Here is a 24,780-nt window from a genome sequence, read left to right on the forward strand (position 1 = left end):
TAATCAAAGTGGATTTTTTCCCCAGTTCTTTACCCAAGAGGATAACTTAACAGTATTTCATCACTCAAAGTACAAGATTCATCTTTATTTCTAAGTGATTTTTAAATAACAGAATATGATAAAATTATAATATAATATGAAGATTGCATATTGTACATAATGACATAAGTAATATATATTTGATATCACTGCAATTGTATTGTAAATTAGTATTAAGCATGTATATTTTCTACTCCATTTTGCAATCCAGCCAAGGGGATAATCTACAAATAGGATAGCAAAACAAGTGAATAATTAATCTCCTTAGCTGATACAGTGGACAGTTATAATTCAATAGAAGAAAGAGAAAAAAGTACGCACCAAGGAATGGAATATGCCACACCGAGTTAGATTTGTTAAACAATAAAGCAGATTCTTAGAAGTGTTGTGGTCAGAAGCCCAGACCCAATTTTACCTATATTCCAAAATTTAAATCTGCAGAAATTGTTAATAGAATGTACAGTGGTACAGCCCCTGTGGAAAACAATATGGCAGTCCTTCAAAATGTTAAATACAAAATTATCACATCACCCCCAATTCTACTCCTAAGAATATATCCAAAAGAATAGGAAATAGGGATTCCAAAAGATACTTGTCTGGCAATGCTCACAACAGCATTTTTCACAACAGTCAAAAAGTAGGAGTGACCCAACAGATAAATGGCTATACAAATTGAAGTATATTCATACAGTGGAATATTATTCACCAATAAAAAAGAATGAAGCATTGATATGTGCTATGAGATGGATGCCTTTGAAAATATAATGTCGTTAAATTAAGCCAGATAAAAAAGGATAGATATTGTCCTGATATGAAATATTGTCCTTACATGAAATATCTAGATATATCTAGAAATACCTAAATATCTCAAATATGTAAATTCATAGGGACAGTAAGTTCAGGTTACCAAAGTTTGTGGGAGGGAGGGCAAATAGGGAATTATTACTTAATGGATAGAGTTTTTGTTTGGGATGAATATTCAATGGTTATACAATGTTATGAATGTAATTAATGTCACTAATTGTACACTTAAAATAATTTAAATGGAACATTTCATATTTTATATATCCTATTACAATTTTTTAATTCCTTTTATTTCCTTTCTCCTCATAGCATTTCATCTTAACTGAGGATGTCAAAGAACCTCAGAAGCACTGTATAATGCCAGAAGATGACCTTAAATAAAGCCACACAATGAATGAGACTGACAATAAAGCTAAAAGTTTCATTTTGGTGTGAGTTCAAAGCATTAGAATAACCTCTCTGGGGCTTCATTTGTTAAGTAGGGGATGTTAACAAATCATTAGAGCACACTGAAGAGAACTGAAGAAAAAACCATACTTCAGTATTTCTAAATCAAAGGCTTCCAACCATTTTTGTGCTAAGACCCTGAAATAAACTGTGGTTCCTAAAGACCAAAACAGATCTACAGCTTCCTGAACACTGGGACACAAAAGGGAAATGAGGAGAAAGGCCAGTTTCCTTGTCAGAGGTGATGGAGATTGTGACCACCATTTGACTGGCAGAAGCTCCTCTGTTCCTTCTCCCTCTCTGGCCAGGCCCTGAATTCATTCCAGTTTCCCATGCTGCAGTATAATTACCAAGAATTTAGCTTCCATTTTGTTAAGAGGCAAAATTTTTTTCAAAAGGTTTTTAAATAGTAATGATTAACATTTTTAATATAAAAAACAACACATTCATTAAAATGACTAAAATACAGAAAAATCTCAAAAAAAGAAATCACTTTTGATATCATGGTAGATCTGTGTTTACAAATCTGCAGATCTGTGTTTACAGTCTTGTGAAAAGACTCTGTACTATTTTCTATAGGGGCCAGACCAGTCTAAAGCTCACCAACTATGTACAAGTGTTCCTTTTTTCCATATCTTCATCAACACTTGTTTCTCGCCTTTTAGAGAATTCATTCTCTTCTCATTGGTTACTTCATTTTTAGCCCAACTTTTTTAGTCTTATGTAATACCATATTAAATATGTTTATACTTAAATTTTGTGCCCATGTTTGATAACTTCCTCAGGACAGCTTCACAGAAAATAAAAATGCTGATTCTCATGTTAAGAATGAGCATTCTTAAACCCATTCTATTTATAAAAATTGCATAAATAATTCTAGCAACTCTTGAAACAAGAATATCTGAAATGCTCATTCTCTCACACATACAGCAAAATCATTACATTTGTTAAGATTTGTAATTCAGTACAAATCAATGCAGTTTTAACATAATAAATAGGTATGTGGTTGCCTATTGTCACATAAAATTCTCTTAAGTATTACAAGTATCAAAAGCTCATATTTTTTAAATCTTGTAGTCAATTATTTTCATTTCTAGACTTTGCTATAAATATCTGCAAATGCATGCCTCATTAGTCAGGTCTATGAAGATGCTTAGCTTTGGAGAAAGCATCTCCTAGAATAAAGCATCACCAGCACACAAGAGAATTAAAGATATACACCCTTGAAAATATAAATATTTCAAGATCTGTCAAGCAAGGCAGTGACAAGCCCCAAATGAACCCTGAGAATGTTCAGGAAGGAGAGAGCACTGCACCACTAAGAGATTATATTTGAATGCACCATTGAACAGCTCTCCTAACTAGACAGATGACCTGCCTTTTTAATCTATTTCCTCTAAAGTGGGAATCCACTATGTGTTTATTGAATTGTGTGTAGACCAGTACTTAGGTTGACGAGGACAGGAGCCAACGATTTGCTTGTGACCCGAGAGAAAGGAAGAGACTGTCAATCCTTCCAAACTATTTTTTTGACCTTTGATCTTGAAGCAAGTCAACTGTGCTATGACTAGGACTGATAGAATCTAAATTTCTCCATAGCCCCTATGTATCCATTGTCTTGTAGTTTTACATTTTGCCTTTGTTCATTTACAGGAGTGGCGAAGAGACCAGATGCTTTAATTTTTATCTCTAAGGCTCTAAACTTCATCTGTAAAATGGGAATAACAGCACCAGGCTCACGGTGATCTGAGGATGGAATAAGAGCTGCACACCCAATGCTTAGCTTAGCATCAGGTCAGGGAAGGCATGAGTAAGTGCCAGCCTCCTCAGCCTTGAGAATGAATATGATTCTGGCTCTTTTCATACAGTCAAAATTCGTAAAATACTTTCAGTTTTTTTTTTTCAGGTCAAAGTTTCATGCTGGCTCAAACAAGGGAGGTTGATTTAAAATGGAAATGACATTTTATGAATATGTTTATTATCTAAAATTCATGAAATGTTGTTGTATTTTTTTATCTGAGATTTCTTTCTGACTATATTTAAAAATTCTCCTAAGATTTCACAAAACCTTAGAAAAAGTAAGTATCCAGAAAGTGTTTTTCTTCCAGACCTTGTCAAGAACATGAATTTACTCTCTGATAGCATTGTTGCCTGTTCAATAATATAATCTGTCCCCTTTTTAAAAAAATATATAAGATAAATGTCTACTCTCCTTCTTATTTTAACCAATAATACACTGGGTAATTCAGGTAAAATCTGCATCAATTTTCTTTTTTAACAAATGACTTTTTATAAATGAGTATTTGTGGCTGTTCTCCTATTAGTAGCATCTTATAAAAAAAATCTGCTCAGGGAGAAAGATGGTTCTCTTTTGCTGGTTTTTACTCAGCCTTTGATGCCATGGATTGGTAACATGTATAAACTAACCTCTTTGAATACAAAATATAACCCCAGCTATTGATTTTAATGGAGTGCTAGCTTCTTATCAGTACAAGTGTCAAGGTAGGTAGAACATTCTCCAAACAGGTGTGATAACAATGTTTATCAGGTTCACAGGGGGTATGTGTTGGCCCCCTGGGCCCAAAGGACTTGAAATCACTTTCAGATGAGCTAAATGCTTCAAGAATAAAACAATAAGCATTTATTTCTCCATGTGTAGGCAACATGATTCATTGTCACGCAACAATTATTATTCCAACAGAGCCTTGCCCTGCTATTTATAGGACTGTTAGAATAAGAGCTAAAACTCAGTGTTTCCAAAGCAAAGGCTATAATTTTTGGAAAATGACTTCTAACATTTTGAAAATATAACTTATTCAGTTAACTAAAAGTAAATTTTTCAGGTACTAAAAGTAGCTAAGAAGAAGCTATAATAATTAAATTTAGCTTTCTGAGAGTACTTTATTAATTTTTTAATGGCACCAGAGATAGTTGGTAACACTGATTTTGAACTTTTACAAAAACAAAAATCAAAGACACTCTCTAGAAGGATGCTTCTCAATAATGTGTAGACCCTTTTAAAAAATGTTTGAATTATATTTGCTGCATACAACATAGTATATAAAATGTATAAGAAAGGTCTGAAATATAATTTATTAAAAAAAATTGAAGCCACTGGCTCATATAAGAACTAGGACACAGTCACACAATGATGAAATACACCTCTTCTTCTACTATACACCCCTGAAGAATACACCAGCCTATTTGAGCTTAGTTTTCCCTTGAGTTTCAAATGAAGTGTTTTACTTCATTCTAATGCACCCCTGAATAATATATTATTGTTGACATTTGCTTTATAAAAATTGTTTCAGACTAAGAGTCTACGGTTTGCTACTTTGACTCAACTTTGATTCTATAATTCATCCCTGTTGTTTCTTATGGCCATACGTAAATTCATTTAAACTGCTCTGTAATATTCCATTGTGATTATGGTGTGTCAATTATATTTAGGTAAAGAAAGAATATTCCATTGTATGCATATGCTTCATTATATTGAGCTATTTCGCTACTGAGAGACATTTTGATTATTTCTAGTTTCGTTTACTATTACAATACTGCAATGAATATGCCTTAACAATTCAAGTTTGTTTTTTCTGGGATGCTATCATTAGTGTTTTTGAATTTTAACCACTCTAATAGATCTATAGTGACATTTCATTTTTTTTTAAATGTTCAGTTCTCCACTGATATTTTATGTTGAGCTTATTTTCACTACACCTTTTCATAAGGGGCATACCATCTCTTCATATACTTGTCATCTGTGTATCTCTTTGGTAAGGTGTCTATTCAACCCTTTTGCCCAGTTCTTAGCTGAATTGTTTATTTTTCTTACTGTTTAGTTTTAAGAGTTCTTTGTATATTTTTAGTAAAAGTCCTTTGTCAGTTCTGTGTTTTGCAAGGTTTTTCTTCTGTATTTTTCTTTTCATTATTTTAGCATCATCTTTCATTTAACAGAAGTTTTTAATTTTAATCAAGTCTGACTTAATTTCTTTCTTTCTTGGGTTATACTTTTGGGTGTATCTAAAATCTCATTATCAAACCCAAGACCATCTAGGTTATTCCTATGTCACTTGTTAGAAGTTTTGGTATTTTGATCTATGATCCATTTTTAGTTAATTTTTGTGAACAGTTAAGATCTATGTCTATACTCATTTTCTTGCTTGTGGCTGTCTAGTTGTTCCCCTATCACTTATTGAAAAAACTGTCCTTTCTCCATTGAACTGCCTTTACTCCACCCTCTCTTTTCTTTTTTCAAATGTTGATGCTCTTCCAAGCTACCCTTTTTTTTTTTTTTAAAGATTTTTATTTATTTTTATACAAGAGCCGGGGTACAGGCCAGATGTGCAGAAGGGTGAGAGAATTCACCAGAGACAGAGAGTGGAACAGAACAGGCAGACTGACAAAACACACTGCTGAGGGGAGCAGTGGGCAAGACAGGAGAGGTCTGCCTTGCCATGTGGGATTCTCGCCCGCCAGCCGGGATAGAACCCGCACCACATAGGCTGCGGACAGCTTCACAATGAGGTGCTCAACCGCCTGTGCCACCAGGGAGGCCCCTTCCAAGCTATCCTTTTTAACCAATTTTTGCCAAGACATTTTATCCACTTCCTCAGATACAATTATCCATATAGTAACAATTTCCAATGCTTTAGACCTATTCTAGATCTTGCTCTTAGACCCATGCTCATTGATATATAACTAACAACTAGATACCTCCAAGCACAGTACCACAACATACTGAAAGAGACATCTCTCTTCCTCAATAAACCAGCTCCTCTGTCACAAGTTGTCCTTCCGAAACTTCTAGCACTATCTACTTCAATCATAAAGCCAGAAATCTGTGAACATCTTCATCCCTTTTCCCTCATCCCCTAGTATCTCACTCACATATTTCTTGACTCTCTGCTCTACATAACTGTGGTATTCATCTTCACCAACTAACTCCATGGCCCCAATCTCAACCTATGTCACCACCAGGTCCTACCTGAATCTTTCAAAAGCTGTCTAGTAATCTTCTTCAATGGACCTTCAATGGACCTTCAATGGACCTTCCCTCCTGCAACCAGAAAAATCACTTAAATGCAAATCTGTCTATGTTGCTCTCCCACTTAAAACTCTTCATTGTTTTCCCATTACATTTAAATAAACCATGGAAGGCCTTCTTTGATCTTGGCCTTGCTTTTCTCTGCTGCCTATTCTTGAGCCACTCTCCATGTTTCACTGTATGTCCAACCACAGGACACTGCATTTACTCAGATCTTTGAATGTGCTATGTACCTTGTGGCAGACACTATAAATTTCTCCGAGTATCCAGCCTCTCCTTCATTTTAGTAATAGAATGAACCCATGGTACTCTCCTCCAGAATTAGCAAGGCACCTGACTGCCCAGCTAGTTCCTGCTTTGCCCAATCTCCCATGCTGCTAAGTATGCTCTTGTGACCAGGTTTGCATAAATGGAACGTGAAGAGGAATTACATGTATGACTTTAACTTCACTTCCTTGAAAGTAAATCAATCGTTCTTTGTTTCTTCTCTGGGGCTAAAATGTGGATGTAGAACTAGGGAACAATTTTTAACTATATGAATGAGGAAATACCCTAGGGGTGTGGGAAGGCTATAAAATGGAAGGTATCTGGGTGACAAATGACCACATGTCCCACAGTATATTCAAGTCCTTCATTGTGGATGTTTAGCCTGCATACATGCCGGCTGGTTTGGGTCACGCTGCAGTAACAGCAGTTCTCTAAGGGGAGTGACTGCACACATCAAACACATATTCACTAATGCCACCTGTGCAACCCAGATCAGCAGAGCTGCTCTGAACACAGTCATTCAGGGATCCTGCTTGACTGAGAGCTTCATCTAAGGAAGTGCTTTAATGAGCAGAGGAGAAAAGGAGACTTGGCAAACCTTGCTGTCTCCTTAACCTTGCCAGCTGGAACTGAGCCACACCACTCTGGCACATCATTTCACTCATGGTTTGTTGGACAAAGCAAGTCACACAGTTTCACCTAATTCAAATAAAATTAAGGATATATTATCTGACCATGTGCCCTGAGGAAGAATGTGCCCTGAGGAATTAAAAACAGACAGTGACTAGTCCTGAGGACAATTTCAGTTTCTACCTTAATAAATCGTAACTTACCTTCCTCAAAAAGGGATAACCTCTGTTTATTTTGTTCAAATGTTTACAGGATTTTTTCATTCTATTCCTTTGCATAATAATTCCCAAATATTTATCTAGATATTTGAATTCTCTCCCAAACTCCAGCACTAGATTCCCAGCTGCCTGCTATCTATCAAACTTCACAAGCAGAAAACAAATTAATGTATTATTTCTATTCCCCCAAAAAATCTGATTCTTCTATTGACTATATATTCTTTTTTAGTTATTTTTTTTGTCTCTGTATTTTTTTGTCTCTGTATTCCTAACTCCTAGACTAGTGCCTGACGTAATGACACTATAGTTTTGTCGACGAATGACTGAATGGATGAATGAGAAAATGCATGAATATTATCAAGATTTGACAATGGCTCCCACACCTGGAATCTTATTTGACTCCAGTCCCTTCCATACTAGTGGCCCTTCTGCCTGCCACATTTGGCTATTAAGGTGCTCATTACCTATTGACTAGATTATTACAAGAGCTATCTTACCATTATCCCTAATATCCCTACCACCCATTTTTCCATCCTCTCATCCATTTTTACAGTACTCCCATATTAATTTCCTTAAAGTCTATGACTCATTCCGTCATTTAGTCTACAACTCTATAATATGTAGCATGTATTATATGCCAGCATTGTGCTATGTTCTGAAGATAAACAGGAATGAGGTGAGGCCTCTACACTTGAGTAGCTCACAATCCGGTGGGAAAGAGAGAGATGTATTTAGAGAGACAGAGCAGGGAGAGCCTGCCAAAGTAGGGGGCACGCGGCGGCCCTTTCTGCCCACTTATGTCTATGCAAGCATCGTCTTCTCTTTTCCTTTTCCTAATAAACCTGCCCTTTTAAAGTGTAAAAAATAAAAAAGAGAGAGAGAGAGAGAAGCACAGAGGTGGAATGACAGATGAGACAGGCACTGAATAATCAGTCAAAGAGCCACAGAGAGGAAACATTTACCCCATGTCCTACCAGCCAATTAGACATTTTCCAGGATTGGCGTCAGATGTTAATGGGAACCATTCATCTTTTGAGTCAGGAAGAAAAAAGGAAAGAATGAACATTGAGGTTAGTTTAGAAAGAGAGGCAGGGGAAGAAAATTCATGGCAATTATATCTGAGGAGATCTCCTTTCTCTCTGATGCCGGAGTAGAACAAGTCACTGTGCTGTGCAGTCTTCTAGAAAGGACTGGAGGTGCAGCTAGCTGGTGAGATAGCTCTGAGTTTCCCATACCTACTGGAAACCTTTATCTATGTCCAGTCTTTATTTAATTCTATGAACAGGTAATAAATATTGGGGGTGGTGGGAGCTGCCATTCCGTCTCCTTTGTTACACATTTCCACCACTCCAGCTAAGCTCAGCATCACTGGAATATTTAGATATACACCGTTTTCCAGGGAAGGAAGCCTGAAGTCAAATGAAACCCCACAATGGATTTTTGTAAATCCATAGCAGGCCCAGTAGCTTGGAAGCAATAGCAAAGTTTATTTATATAAGCCAGAATTTTTTTTTTTTTTGAAGGAGAGAGAGAGAAAATAGGAAGAGGTGTGTGTGTGGGGGGGGGGGGTGGTGGTAGTGGTGGTGGTGTAGAAGGAGTATGGTATCATTTTTGGAATTCCAAAGACTTATCTTTGAATGAAGAGCCAAAACCTGGAAAGCTGAAAGCATAGCTTTTATAAATAAGTTACAGAAAAGAAAAAGATTTGGACAAAAAGCAGTTTTAGGTACATGGCATCATTCCTACCCTCCCACCACCCTCAAAACACACGATCAAAGGAAATATAGTCTGACCAGCAGATGGGGAAAAGTGGAGTTTTATAATTTACTTTAAGTGCCTTTTTCTGTGCAAAGCTGGGAGGTAGAATTTTTAAAAAAGTCCCTATTTTTAAAAAGGGTCATGTCATCTGTTGAGGGTGATTGACAAATACTCTCAACAGGAACACATAAAGCGTGTCCTCTCGTCTTCACACTGACTTAAAAATTGCTGGAATTCCTAGCTCTGTACTTGGAGTTATACAGGGAGCATACATCTTCTGATAAGATTATCTAGAAATATTCATAGACCTTTCATGAATTTCTGGGAGGACTGGTAATATAACTATAAAATACGAAGGAGGCTGAGATCACCTAAATGAGTTTGCCAAGCACCAGCAGAAATAGAGGAGTGGACTAAGCAGAACTTCCCACACCCCATTACTGGGTAAGCACTTTTTTAATAAGAACTGGAGGCTTTTAAAATAGAAAACCTAATCCCTTAGTGGTTCTCCAAGGCATAGACTAGAGAAGACTTTATAGTGAAATAATTATTAGGCAAATTAATTCAATTACCTTTATGATAAGAAATACACTGAAGATGTGATTTGCTTAACACTAAAAACTACAAAGGATTACCTTGAAATCTCCTTGAAATAGGTCTAGAATTGCTGTTGGTAGAGAATATCTAAAAGGCAGATTTTTTTTTTTTACTTTTTTGGACAGATTTGTGAAAAAAATAAATGCCATGAAACCAGGTTTTTCTTTTCAAAAGTTAAATCCCTCCCTTCCTTTTATTTTCATACAGTACAGAACTTCGGTATTGCTCAAAAAGAAATGGGCATGTCAAGTGACCTTTAAAAAAATCCTTTTGATCAAGAGAAAGAAAAATAACGTAGACAGATGGGAAAATATCACAATTCCTTTAACCCCAAATAATTACTGGACTTAGCAAAGAGCTTCAAGTATTGTTAAACTTCCCCAAGAAAATGTCAAACTCTCTCCAGATAAGGCTGTTCATCAACACCTAGGATTCCAAGAGGAGGAACATAAGGACTTTCATAAGTTATTCCAGTTACTTGAAATGCTGTTAGGTAAACCGAGCCAATTATGAATGTGTGTTCTGGGTGCAGCCCATGACACCCCCAGATCCCCCTCACCAGGCTACAAGCCCCAGCTGCTGTGAGTATTGGGGCCCACTGAGGCACATGTGCCTCCTTCTCCAGCTTAGCATGCAGGGCCCTCATCTGAATCAGTCTCCTGGCCTGGAAGCTGAAACCCTGCCCCAGGGGTGGGTGGAACAGTGCCTCCTGGTGAGACAAAGGCTGTGGCATAGTTGTACCTGGCTGAAGCAGGCCTCTTCCCTGCCACTTTGTGCTTTCCAACATCCTTTCATCCTAGAGCAATCCCTGAACAAACCTCTTCCACAAAAATTCCTGTCTCAGACTCTGCTTCTAAGAACAGCTAAATAAAATCCAAGACCTTCCTATGCCATTTCTGCAATTCCCCTTTCTGCTTCCATTTCTCGTTGCCAGTCAATATTCAAATTTTTCACATTTTCTTTCTTTCTTTTTTTTTAAATCAAAATCTTCCTTCAGAAAAGGATCCGAAAGCTTCAGCTTCATACCAATGTGTAATGTTTTAAGGGTAAGATCTCTTCTGGAGAATTTGCATTTAACGTGACTCAAAGAACATGGCTGAATTAAGGAATCAGGAAACAATTCTACAGAGGTGGAGTTCACTTTTTAACACCTAAACCAGCATCAAAGGTCAGCCCAGACTATACCTAAATACAAGTTTCACCTTTATTAGAAAGTGTAGGGGTTGCATGTTTTTAAAATTATATTCCCACTCCCCAACATCACCACAGGCACTTCCAGCTACTTCCATTCTCAGGAAGACTTGGCAAGAACAGAGTGCGCCTTTTTCTCCCCATTCCTGCATCTCACCACCTCACTCTGTCCCTGGAACCATGGAGAATCTGACCTGCTAGTTCAGCAATTCCCAGTTCCCAGCAATTCCCAGTCATTGTGCTCAACCACCTTAGGAAAATTCATTTTCTGATCCTCATTTTGGTGGCATTATGATGTCATGAATAAGTTAGATCTAAGAAATCTCAAAGTAAAGGCTTTCATGTATCAAACCCAGGCTTTCTTAAACTCACCCAGATTCCTGTTTTTATGACTCATAGCTTAGGAAACACTGATCTGGTCCAATATCCTCATTTTACACCTAGAACTCAAGGCGCAGGCTTTGCCGCCTCCTGGAGTGACAACAGCTCCAGCGCAGAGGCGCTGTGACCTCCAGGCTGGGGCGCCCGCACACAAGCTCACCCCTGCCTGCCCCCATCTCACATCGCTCTTTTGCTTGTTGACACGCGCAGCCTGCACATTCCGCCTCCGTGGGGTGACTTTACATGGCTAACGATTCAGTGTTTGAAATGTGAGCGCCAGACCTCCTGTTGTATCCATATAAATAGCAAAATTGTCCCAGATTCAAGTTGACTAAACAAGTGACCCATTGTTTTATTGGGGCTGTTTTCTGTCCCAATAACTCTCAATGATTTGATGATTCCAGGTCTCTGTTTCTATCAGAGATTTTTTTTTAAAGTAATTCATATTTTTAAAATATTTCATAGTTCTAGGTATCTTCCCCTGACAATTTCAATGATTGATAATCACTGCTGAATAAGAATTTTTATCAATGAGGTCAAATTGAAAGGCTCGTAGGCCATGAAAAATCAAAGTGTTTACACACAAAATACTTTTGACTCTTGCCTTTCAGTTCTAAGCATGAAAAAAAACCCAAGTTTTTCCAGAGGTATGTCATTTTGTCTGAGTATTCATAAAGACTTTAGAGCTGTAGAGAGGGGCTGGTGTTTAGAAATATACCCTGGGGCCTTCTGACCCCTTTTCAGTTCAGCTGAGGAAACTAGTAAAAATCTGGTCAACCTAGAAAGAAAATCAGCCATTTTAGCCCCTGTTTAGCATTCAGCATTTTGTCTAACTGATCCAAACATGTTTATAAAGAGACTGTTAGGACAGCTTGCCATTTCACCACTCAACTGGCCCTACAAGCTGAGCAGACATACAATGGAGAACCCCAACAGAGCTAGTCTTTTGCAGCCCACTTCCCCTTCACAAGGAAAGCCTCCAACACAAGGTTCAGCAAGACAGCCATATGTGCCTGCACTGCGCTCGGCGCCCAGTCTACAGCTGCAGCTTAGTGTCAGTAGCCTCTCTTGTTTCAGCAATACAAGCAAATGTCTCCTGGTTCCCTCTGCATCCATCCTTCTCATTCATTTTCTTTGTAAAGAATGAGGAGAACAACAAAGCAAAATGAATCTTCCCATAATTACACATAGAAACAATAGTTAAAGGGCCTTGAACACTCTCTTTTTGCTTTGCATCTCACCCAGGAAAATTCTGTTCCAGGAAGGCATCCATCGTCATTTCTCTCCCTACACTCCTGGAACAAGTGTGTAGCCATTAGTATAGCAACTTCTTCCTGTGCTCAACTCCAGTAGTGATTTAGGCCTTAACATACACACACACACTGATTCAGGAGTAAGAGTGGGAAGCAATTTGAAATGAAAGGGGGAATAAAGGACAGAAATGAATAGAGTCCAGAGCTGGCTAAGTGACAACTTTGGATACTATGGAAGATGCCAGAAATGCCATATTTATGGGTTCAAGAGCTCACTAGCCAAAACTGAGGCCCAACAACTTAAGTTTGATTTACAGCTGGTACAGCCCCTTTCCCCAGTATTCTTTGGAGTTTCCTTCCTGCCCCAAAACACCCCCCACCCCTTTAACTACACAAATTTAAAGTAAGTGCACATGGGTCTTTAAGAAAATTGCTAAATAACTATAAGAATAGATGTTATGGCCTGAAAAGGAAGTATTCATTTTGGTAAAGCTAATTTGTGTGTGTGTGTGTGTGTGTGTGTGTATAGGGCCAGAGCTAAACCTCAGATTTTGGTTTTGCCTTCTCCAGAAAGATATTTGCTTTCTCTCTGTGGAATTATTGCTTGTTCTTGAGATTTCATTGTCCACCTGTATTAGTTTGCTAGGGTTGCCATAACACAGTATCACAGATAGCATGATTTTAACAACAGAAATTTGTTTTCTCACAACTCTAGAGGCTAGCAGTCTGAGGTCAAGGTGTTGGCAGGATTGGTTTCTTCTGAGGCCTCTATCCTTGGTTTACAGATGGCTGCTTTCTGCCTGTCTTCTGTCTTTCCATGGCTTTGTCTTCATCTCCATTTCTTATAAGGACACCAATCATGTTGGAATGAGGGCCCAACCTACTGACTTCATTTCATATTAATTTCTTCTTTAAAGATTCTACCTCCAAATACTGTCACATTCAAAAATACTAGAGGTTAGGACTTCAAGGCTTGGAATTTAGGGGAACACAATTTGGTCTATAACATCACTTGACACATGTAAGAAAAAACACAAGATGGATTGAACTAGACCCATGGACAAATGTTATTCATGACCAAGATGTTCATGATGTTAAATAGTTGTATTCTGATAGAATTTTTTCTTTTGGGCAAGAAGACATGGCAATGATCAAAGAATGGGCATCACATCATGTTTATACAGGGTGGAGCACTGGGATTTACTAGGATACACCCTCATCATAAGTCAAGGAAACTCTAGAGTGACAATGCAAAAAGAATGAGATGTAAGGCATAATATTAGGTCTCCTTTGCCTACTGGCAGTTTATAGACTAGAAGGGAGAGATTGGCACATTAGATACTTATTGAAAAAGGTCACAGCAGAGGTCCATGGGAAATTCACCAGTCCTCTGATCATTCAAAAAAAAGTGGCACTGAGCCTGAGTCTGAAAAGAGAGTAATTGTTTACCAGCAGCTGGACAAGGACATTCAGGGCCCAAGGGAACAATCTGCTGGAGGGCCAAAAGGAGTTGTAGGCCCTTCAACAAGGATGGGTAGGACTTCCAGAGGGGATTGTCAGCAGGGTGTGGTTAGAGAGGACATCAAGGCTGTATACAGAAATCCTTATGTCCCAACCTAAGAGTTCACACCATCTTTGTAGTTGGTGGGGACTTTCAAAAGGTTTTAAGTGGAATAATAGGATATTATTAACAATTTCTCAGACACCAACAATGGAGGCTGGATTGAAGAGAATCAAGACAGAAATGTAACCTGAACTATTTCTGGATTAGCACTATGGATGGAATCAAAATTTGACAGATAAATAATGAATAACAATAGCAAGAACCTGCCATGTGGGGAAAAAGTATTGAAGTTCAGTTTTACCACTTTTCTTCTTCTTGGTCATGCATTTTGATCAAAGACATTTCAATGTGCAATTAATTGCAGAACATTTCCTGTCATTATAGTTACCTTGTAATACATTTATCAAATCAGAATTCTTGTGCCTGTCATTCTGAGGTTAAGATCAATGAATAGTTTCTTCAACTTTGGATTCTTCAACAAAAGGTGAAAGCTATGTAAATGGCATCTAAAGAGTCATCTTTTTAAGTGGTTTAGTTTTTTTTTTTCATATTGCAAATTTCTTTTCAGGAGCAGTTTGTTTCATGTCTATAAAAGGTATTAAACAACAATGTATTTCACTCTTGAAAATCAGTTTTATCTTAGCCTGACCTTCAATCTGCTACTTAGCAAAGTATAGCTACACTTTCAATTGTAAGACCATATTAGGAACACAATTCTGTTGGAGATGGTTGTTAAGTTAATAATCCTCCTCACAGTACCTAACACACCAACATCTTGTGGCAAAGAATACTGATTCCAACTTGACTCTTTAACTCAGTTTTTTTTTTTATTATTTTGTTTTGTTTTCTTCCTCAGAATGAGACACTTTATTTTTTTTTAAATTTTCTTTTTGTTTATATATTTTTTACATCATTGTTCATTTTTAAACAATGTTTGCTCCCCTTCAGCCCCTCAGGAGAATGAAATCCTTTTTAAAAAAAAACAACAACTATAGCTGGATGAAGCAGGATCAGAAACTAATGCATGATACATTTGGGTAAGTATTACTGATTCTTCCCACCTCTGCAGATGTGAGGGTACTGCAATTAGTGAAACCAATAGCCACAGGCTCTTCCAAGTTCCAGCACCTAATTTTGTATTTGAACTTCTCTATCCCTCAAGACAAGCTGAACTGTATAATAGACAGGTGCTATAAAATCTGGTTCAACCAGATTTAATCAGCCCATACTAACCTGGGAGTGAGGTGAGAGACAAAAGAGTATTTTTCAAATTCCACAGGAACTTGCTCTGCAGCCACTTCAGTGCCCCTGTAATTCCCTACAAATATTTTGAGAAAGTTCTAGCAGTGTCTCACATGTTTCTCCAGCCAATTCTTCCAGCAATGACTCTCATCATTTCTTCCTGCCTGTTCCACATTCCAATAAAGATGGGTCTTGTCACTGTCAACAGGAAAAGTTTCCCTCTTGAGTCAAAGCAACCAGAGCTGGTGTCCACGGGAGATCCCTGTACTGAGTGTGTCATCTCCTAACCTTCCATTGCTATATCCTGCAGGTATGATACCTGTCACGGACCTTTTTGTTTTCACATGCAGTACATGGCAGACACTTCACCATGTGTCCCACACAGACTGCCGTAGGGGCTGGCCTGGAAGACATCCGAGAGACAGGCAGTCCCTCCACCCAGGCTGCTCTCTCTTCCCCTGCTGTGTGTTCTTTCTCAAGAGACTTTTTGACACTCGGGTAAAATACACCGCTGGAAATTCCACTCCAAGAGGCTTATGTAGACCATCCCAGGGATGGAATCACGGGAACAAAGTCGGGGGAGGCTGTGCAATGGTTCAATGGCTGTCCTATGGCTGGGCTCTGGACTCAGCTGAGTTTTTTTTTTTTTTTAAAGATTTATTTTTATTTATTTATACAAGCACTGGGTAGAGTCAGAAGCGCGGGAGGGTGAGAGAACTCACCAGAGCCAGAGCAGGGAGCAGAGCAGGCAGAAGGACCGAAGTACACTGCTGAGGGGAGCAGCGGGCGGCAGGAGAGGTCTGCGCGCTATGCGGGACCCGCCTCCGGTGGCCGGGGAGCAGCCGGGGATCGAACCGGCGCTGCAGAGGCTGCAGGGCAGCTTCGCAACCCACCGCTCAACCGCTGCGCCACCCGGGAGGCCCCTCAGCTGAGTTCTTTTCTGGATTCTGATGTCTGAATTCTGATCCTGCTGCTGCCACTTAATAGCTCTGCAGTCTTTCCAATGTCATTTGATCTTTCTGTCCCTCAGTTTTCTCCTCTGTGGAACTGGATTGATAATAACACTTAACACACGCGGTCACTGTGAATGTGTACCAAATGATTGGGAAATAGTGCTTTATGAATCAACTGCAAGATTCTAGATGACCTAATTGAAGCCTGGAGTTATTTACTATATTTAAGTGGTGACCTGCTCTTTGCTTAGTATTTATTTTCTGGCATAGTAGTAATACATACATATTTAAAAATTAACATGTTAAAAAATATAGAGTGAGCCTTCCCAGTGGCACAGTGGGTTGAGCGCAGCATTGTGAAGCTGTCCGCAGCTTCTGCAGTGTGGGTTCAATTTCTGGCCGGCCAGGGAGATACCCACATGGCGCAGCAGACTTCTGTCTCGCCCGCTGCTCCCCTCAGCAGTGTGCTTCGGTCCTTCTGCCTGCTCTGCTCCCCACTCTGTCTCTGGTGAATCCTCTCACCCTCCCGCACATCTGGCCTGTACCCTGATTCTTGTAAAAATAAATAAATCTTTAAAAAAAAGAGTGCAGAGAAGGGGGGGTTCACCCCCATTTCCAGTCATATATCCTCCCAGACACAATGTTACTGATTTTTTAGTTATCCTGCCTCTTTCTGTGGCTCAAATTTATCTTGTTGCCGACCTTTGCTTTAGAAAGGTGACTGTGAGGACAGTGATCTGCTCTGTGACCACTTGCCCTTAGGGAGCCAGCCATCTGGAGGAAAAGCAGATTAACAACAAACAGGGCAGGAAGGAGAGGATGCTGCCAGAGAAGTGAAGTGGGAGGAAGCAGGAGGAATTCTAACTGGGTGGGAGAGCTGGTACCGAATGTCACTGAGGCTAAAATAGTGACTTGGATCCTGTTATCCAAAGTTCACTCAGAATCTAATCCAAAAAGTGAACTTTGCAAGGAAATGTTCTAGAGACAGAATGATTTTGCTCTACAATGTTAGGTATATGCATTACTTTCTCTTTCTAAACCAAATTAAATTGAGCTTTGAAACTAGAGAATAATGCCTGAGATCTGTCACTATTATAAGGCTCCACTTCACCCAATGCTAGAGAAGGCCTGGAAAATACCTTCTGGTCCTCAGTCTACCTGGGCCCCATGAGCTTCCTCTCTGTCCTTGTCCATGGGTCCATTTACAAAGAACAGCCCTGCTTCCACCAGGCCAGGGCCATGGGTATCTTGTTCAGGTACACAGAGAGACTAAGGACTTGGTGGTCAGATCCACACCACCCTCAGTTGGGCATTTCCCTAAACACAGGAGCTGAGTCTCCCCACTTACAAACACACTATCCACTATCCCCCTTCCAATGAAGGGTATTGTCTCATTGATCCCTTCCAATCTGTTCTCCCCCTTGCAGTCAGAATGAACTTTTGTTGGTTTTGTTCCTTGTTTGTTTGCTCTTTCCTGCAGTTTTCATCAATATAACCATGCTTTCAGAAAGACATTCACATCGGTTAATGTAACACAATTTATTTTAACTTTCTCTGTGTGATTTGTCCATGACTTAGATTTCAAATAAATAAATAGGGTTTTGTTTATTTTTCTACCTACTGCAAATATGTCAAAATTCTTTCTCAGACTCTTATAAGAACCATGAGAAAGTTACCTTTGGTTTACTTTTTAAAAATTAGAGAAGATATGTTGGTGTAAAAAAATAGTGCAATGAAGCAATTTTGTAATGTTTCAGCACCAGTTGAAAATTTTCCAGTAATTACAGTAACGTCTTGGGGTTGAGAAGCCTATTTTCTCCCAGGTGACTGTCATAACAAATCACTACACACCTTGTGTGTTAAAATAGCGGAAATTTATATCCTCACGGTTCTGAAGTCCGGAAGCCCAAAATTAAATGTATTGGCAGGGCTCCTTTCAAAAACACCATGGGTGAATCTCTCTGTGTCTTTTTCAACTTCCGGTCCCTCCTGGTATTCATTGACCAGGGGCTCTACAACGCCAATCTCCATCTTGGTCTTCCTGTAGCCTTCTGTCTGTGTGCTCTCTGAAAGCTAACCTCCCTCTTCTTTTTCTTAATAAACTCCAGTCTTTGGATTTAGGGCCCAATCTAATGCCAGAATGACTTCCCCTGGAAACCTTTAACTACATCTGCAAGACAGGGCACATTCTGAAATTCTGTGTGGACATGCATTTGAGGATGATGCTATTCAACCCTCTAAAACCCAAGGTACAGTTTCACTAGCTATCTATATTCAGTTAATATTGCATGTAGAGTATAAACCTACATAAACCAAAATCCAAGCAATTTTCTGAATCTGAGTTAATACCTCCAGTTCATTTCATCTGCTTAGGTCAACAAGAGGAGTCAGCACTTTGACATTCAGTATTTCTGATTTTTATTTTATTTTATTTTATTTTATTTTTTTGGTTTTCATTACCACTTTATTTTTTTTTTCATACCATCTTTTTTTTTTTTTTTTTTACAATTGCAATCCCCCCATTCTGACCCCAATCCCTCCCCTCCCGCCCCCCACCCCCCAAAAAGTGTCTCTGGTTCATAGTTTTTGTTGATTTTGATTTTCACTTTCTTATAGTTATTCATTTTCCTGGTCCCTTATTTAAGTATTCTAGATTCCTGCTATGAGTGAGACCATCCGGTATTTTTCTTTTTCTTTTTGGCTTATTTCACTGAGCATGATCCCTTCCAGCGCCATCCATGTTGCTGCAAATTGCATGTGTTTATCTTTTTTGAATGCTGAGTAATATTCCATGGTATATATGTACCACATTTAAAAGGACTTTTTTACCCTACTTTCTCAGAGTTCAGACAGGTAATTAATTATAGCACTACCATATAAACCTCTTATATTCAAATATGCACCAAATATCATGCCAGAGGCTCTTCTTGGGTTTCAATTCATAAACACAGAGTGAGCTAAAACAAATTTGACTGTATCACACCTCTAGGAAAACCATCAATATTATGCTATTGCCCATGGACAAAGACCTAACACTAAATTAAAGTTGTGTGGTTTTACTCCTGGGTCTGAACAAGATCTCCCACACTCCAATGTATGTTTTTCATGGCCTGTCTCATTCTTGTGCTTTCATATCTATTTAAATGATTACCTAATAATGTCAATAAGCCTGGTAAAGATGCAAACCTAGTCCATTTGCCACGTGTCTCCAGCATCCAACAAGGATAATGATGCTCATGTTTGTTGGATGAGTGAGCAATCAAAGTTAATACCTTGTCAGTCTGTACTTTCTCCTCTCACTTGGTTAGGCGGTATCCATAGAATATCTGTATTGGAATCAGAGCAAACATTGTCTAGTAATCTAAGCAGCCTGTTACCACAGAGAAAATGACAAACCTGAGCAAAAGCCAAAGCTTGAGAAATGGAGACAAATACTGCTTTTGCATAGTCAACAGAGATTTTCACAGCATGCTATCACTTTTTTTCCCTTCAGAAAATTAGCAATCCACTATCGCCCAAGGAGGTGGCATGCAATGGAGAGAACTGCCAGGGGCTGTGCAGGGGGTCATGGCAAGTAGTAGGATATGATATCAGTTGACAACGGGTGAGTCTGTCCCCAGAGCCCCCTGCCATGTTGTATTTGAGTTGGTCACTTTTCACGACGGCAGGCATGACCCTTCTGCGTGGGAAGTCCGGTGCCTCATGGCTGCCTGCCAACTCAGAGAAGGCTTTGTTGGCCCAAACACCAGGAAGTCTTGGTTTCTTAAAGTCAAGCAACCCGCTGTTTAAATTTATATTGGCCTTCAACTGCCACAAAGGCAATCTGCTGAAAAGTTTATTTCAAGTTGAAATGAAAAGGAAATGTCTTAAGTGAATCCAGCTGTTTGTTTCAGTTCTCATTTTTTTGACTAGTTGAGCCAAGCACATTGATTTCCAGAAAGAAAAGTTAAAAAAAAAAAAAAAAAAAGACTGCAGATATCTACAGCTCAAGGTATTGATTTGGAGGAGACAGGGATTCAGTCAAACAAGCAAAATGTCATTTTTGGGTAAGAGTCCCCCCATCACTTAGCATTTTAATTGGAAAACAATAAAGTTTTCCAGCTGACTGAGGGAGAAATAGTAAATAATTTTACTTCTTCTTGTGAGGTGAAATCTAGAAAGAAATACAGATTTCAAATATTGTCTGTCAGCCGATGTTAACCCGGTGTGTCAAGTTTAATGCTGCTGACAATTGTTTGAACCTCTGAATTGGTGACTCTAACAATCTGATTGCAGTCCATTCCCAATAGGACCTGGACACATCAGCTCTTTGAGCAACATGCAAAGCCAGAAACAAGCATTTTTTTTTTTTTTTTGAGAAAGGAGCAATTTGCCTTTCACAGGAAATAGGTTCTAGAATTATTTGAAAGCACTTGTGATTTTTCCCATTTATTGAGATATAATTGACAATAGTATCATATTACTTTAAGGGGTAAAACACAATTATTTGATATATATTGCAAAATGATCTGCATAGGAAGTCCAGTTAACATCCATCCATATAGTTACACATTTTCCCTCTCATGATAAGAATTTTCAAAATCTACTGCAAGCAGTTTTCAAATAGACAATACAATATTGTTAGCAATAGTCACCATGATGAATTATCTATTTTGTCACAAGAAATTGTACCTTTTGACCTTCTTCACCCATTTTCCCCTCCCTAGCCTTCTGCCTTTGGCAATCATCTATCTATCTGATTCTATGAGTTTTGCTTTTTCAGATTTTACGTATAAGAGATGCAACACTATTTAAGAACATGCATTCTTTATGCTGGTTTATATCCTAGGGTTTATTCCATGAAAGATAATTGACTACAAAATGAATTTGGATAGGGAACCCCTGTTTCTAAGTTCATGAATAAAAACAGAAAATATTTTCACAGGAAGAAACAAAAACATTCAATTAGACATGCAATTTTGCAAATCTAAATCTCCAAATCTGACCCCTATGCACCTTCTGGGCACTTCAGTCCACGTGGTGACCCTGACAAATTTGCCTTCCATGGCCAACCAAGGGGCTCAAGACTGCTAAATGGGGTCCTTCTCTGCTTAATCATGCTATACAGCAGGCTTTTTCGATAGGACATCTAGGACAGGGCTGGGAGATTTCCCTCCACTCTGAACATGACCAGAGGCAGAAGACGTCTGTTGTTGGACTCAACCACATCCCTTCCTCTTGAATTTGAGGGAAGACAAAACTGAAATTCTGCTTCTCCCTTCCCTCCACTTTCATTTCCCATTTTCACGCCTTAATCCAAAAGGTCCAAGTTGCTCTTTTCCTTCTCTTTCGTCAGGGGTTGATTCTCCCTCCAGGCCAGGGGGAGAGGCTATGGTGCTTCTTTTCTTTTCCCCTCTCCAAGGTTAAACTTAGTAATATATAGAGAATTCACATGAGAAGCTGAGAGCTATTTTTAGTATTACACCCACTATATTAGGAATGGCTATCACTTCTTTACAACTGAGAAAATAAGGGCAAGAGGACTTAGCTACATAGAGAGAGGTGGTGGAGATAGGACTCAAACTCAGTTCTTGTTCACCAAACATTTGTTCTTCCTATTGTATCTATGGGATAAAACTAGTGGGAGAATCCAAGTCTATCTCTCCTTAGCCGGTGACTTCTCTATGCCTCAGTTTTCTTATCTACAATATGTAGATAATTGTATTTATGCCTGCTTCCTGAGAAAGCTACAAAGATCAACTTAGTTAATATATGACAGCATAAAGCATGATCCAAAAGTCAGGAAAAATTATTGTTGTGATAAATTTTGCACCCATTACATGGGTAAGAGAATTGACTCTCACATTTAAGTAATGCTGTTTTTTAACCTCTATTGCTTTCAGAAATTATGCTAATTAAAATCATCATTAACCTATGATTGATTGGTCTCTGAAGTCACTGTCTAAAGAGATATTGCAATGACAATTCTGCCTTTTACACTGAAAACTTCAGTCTGTTTGTTTGAAAAAAAGTATCTCAATTCTAATAGCTGCAAGTTGGACTGGTCTAGTCACTACAATTACCCCTAAGATCATATGCCATAAAAAAAATTTGACTCTGTGAATAATAATGTGAGTTTTCTTAAAAGGACATTTACTTTCACTTAAACTTTATTTAGTTTTTCATTAACAGAATTATATAATTCTTCCAGTATGTGTCATCACCTACTTTCTCTGGGCAAGTTTTGCTAGCAGTCAAGTTTTCAGTTCCTTTTTTCCCTTTGCAGAAGCTGTTTCTTCTAGGACCTAGCTTAAAGTCAAGTGTAAAACATAGATTTACTATCTATTTTACACAGTTAATACTTAGGTCTTTGATAGTAGCTTCCATCGTGGACACCTGATGAGAAACCACTCCCCCCCACCCTTTCACCCAACCCTTCTCTTAATACAACACCTCTTTTCCAAAGCAAATCTTTTTCAGGTGTTTAGGGTGGGTTGACTCTCTATCAAATCAGATCCTTTTACCACAGAGACTTATTCAGGGCCAGGCACATGGCATAGCCTGGCGAATCAGGATCTTCCAAAAGACTTTCCTGCTAGAGCCTTCAGGGAAACATTTCCAGGCAGTTCCTAGTAGCAGGGTATGAGCTTTGATTTCTGGAAACCATCTTGCCAAACACCTGGGCAACAGGTATTTGCCTAAAGAATAAAGCCAATCAGAGGCAAAGTGAGAAAGCTGCAGTCAGAGCCCTGACATCGGCGTTGCTAGAACTTGCCAGTTTGAAAACTGTGACTTTCCAATTATGTCCTCAAATTTCTCTCCTACTTTTATTTTATGGTTTGAGTTGGGTTTCTATCACCTTCTATTGAAACAACCTAACTAATTCCTAATCCAATTGAGCATTTGATTTCAACCTCTATAAGTGTGGTGTACTTGTATAATTCTAGAGTCTGACTCCACGGGCATAACTATAGTCAATGTGCTCAACCAATGGGGTAACATCAGTGGGATTCTAGCAATGGGTACCAGGAATTGTTGAAGGGCCTCTTACACTCACTGCCAGCTGAAGAGTCATAGCCCAGGGAATTGTTTTAATACAGCCCCTTCATCCCTTCTTCTTTTAATTCATGGAGATGAGCCATTATTTTCCCTCTGATTTTTTTTTTTATACTACTCTGCACTTTTACTATCTGATGGAACCAGAAGACCTAGGTCCCTATTTGATGTTGGAAAATATCATTATTCTCTCTTAGTTTCATTGTTTTCACCTATCAAATTAAAGTGATGAACTAATCTTGGCAAGTCACTATTAATCTTATGAAACCACTATGATTTTTATGTCCTAGCTATTCCCTGTATTTGTTTCATCCTCCCACATAAATCACAAGTGCTTTATATACAGAAATACTACTTCAAACTTCCTTTCTGTCCTATGTGTTCTTGGTTTTATAGCACTCAGAATATTTTGGTTGGCCAGATTTAAATGTTTTTGAACTAAAATTACCTTTTTTATTAATAAAACAATTGACAGAGTGATCCTTTATTTCTATCAAAGAAAAGAGGAGGAGGAACTTAGAAACTTACAAGATAACAGAGCATAATTCCACAGTTGGAAGAGAGACCCCATCAAAATATAAAAGTAATCAAACCATCCTATTGCATACCTTAAATTTATGTAGTAATGCATATCAATTATTTCTCGATGCAACTGGGAAAAAAAGTCCTTGAGAAAAAGAGAAATATCCTAAACAGCTGGCAAAAAAAAAATAAAAAGAATTGTTTAACTTTTTCTACACATAAATTTCAGCTTATTGATGTCATGAATTATGCTAATAAATTCTCTAATATTTAAAACATATGGAAACACAAGCCACAGGAGGATAATCAAAGATAACAATTTTTGTACAAGACTACTTAATAAGTATCTTTTAAATAAATGTATTCGTTTTCTTGATTCTAGAGTTAGCAATATTTCCGAAGGTTTGAAAAGTTTCTGAAAAATAAAAATCTTATGTAATAATTTGATACAGAAAAAAATTAAGTATTAAATTTGCTAATGTTTTGTCCCCAAATGATAGGCTCTACAATTTTTTTCATCTACTATGACAAACACTTGTTCACATTATTACCTTTTGAGATCATGATTTTTTGATCATTATAAAATATCCCATCATGTAGACAATCCAAAATGCTTTTAATTTCCACCTCCGTTGGAAGGCATTTAAGTCATTTCCTTTTTTTTCCCTTATTTGCCATGAATCTGTACTTTATGGTGGAAATATCCTCAGAACTAACAAATCTCAGATCCTATGGATGCTCAGAAGTGTGCTGCCTGCCTAATATTCATTCTCACAAAACTTTCACCATCTTATTTTATTATCACTTGACATTAATAAATATTTCACATCCATAT

Source organism: Talpa europaea, assembly GCF_964194135.1.
Source record: "Talpa europaea genome assembly, chromosome: 2".
Taxonomy (NCBI): domain Eukaryota; kingdom Metazoa; phylum Chordata; class Mammalia; order Eulipotyphla; family Talpidae; genus Talpa; species Talpa europaea.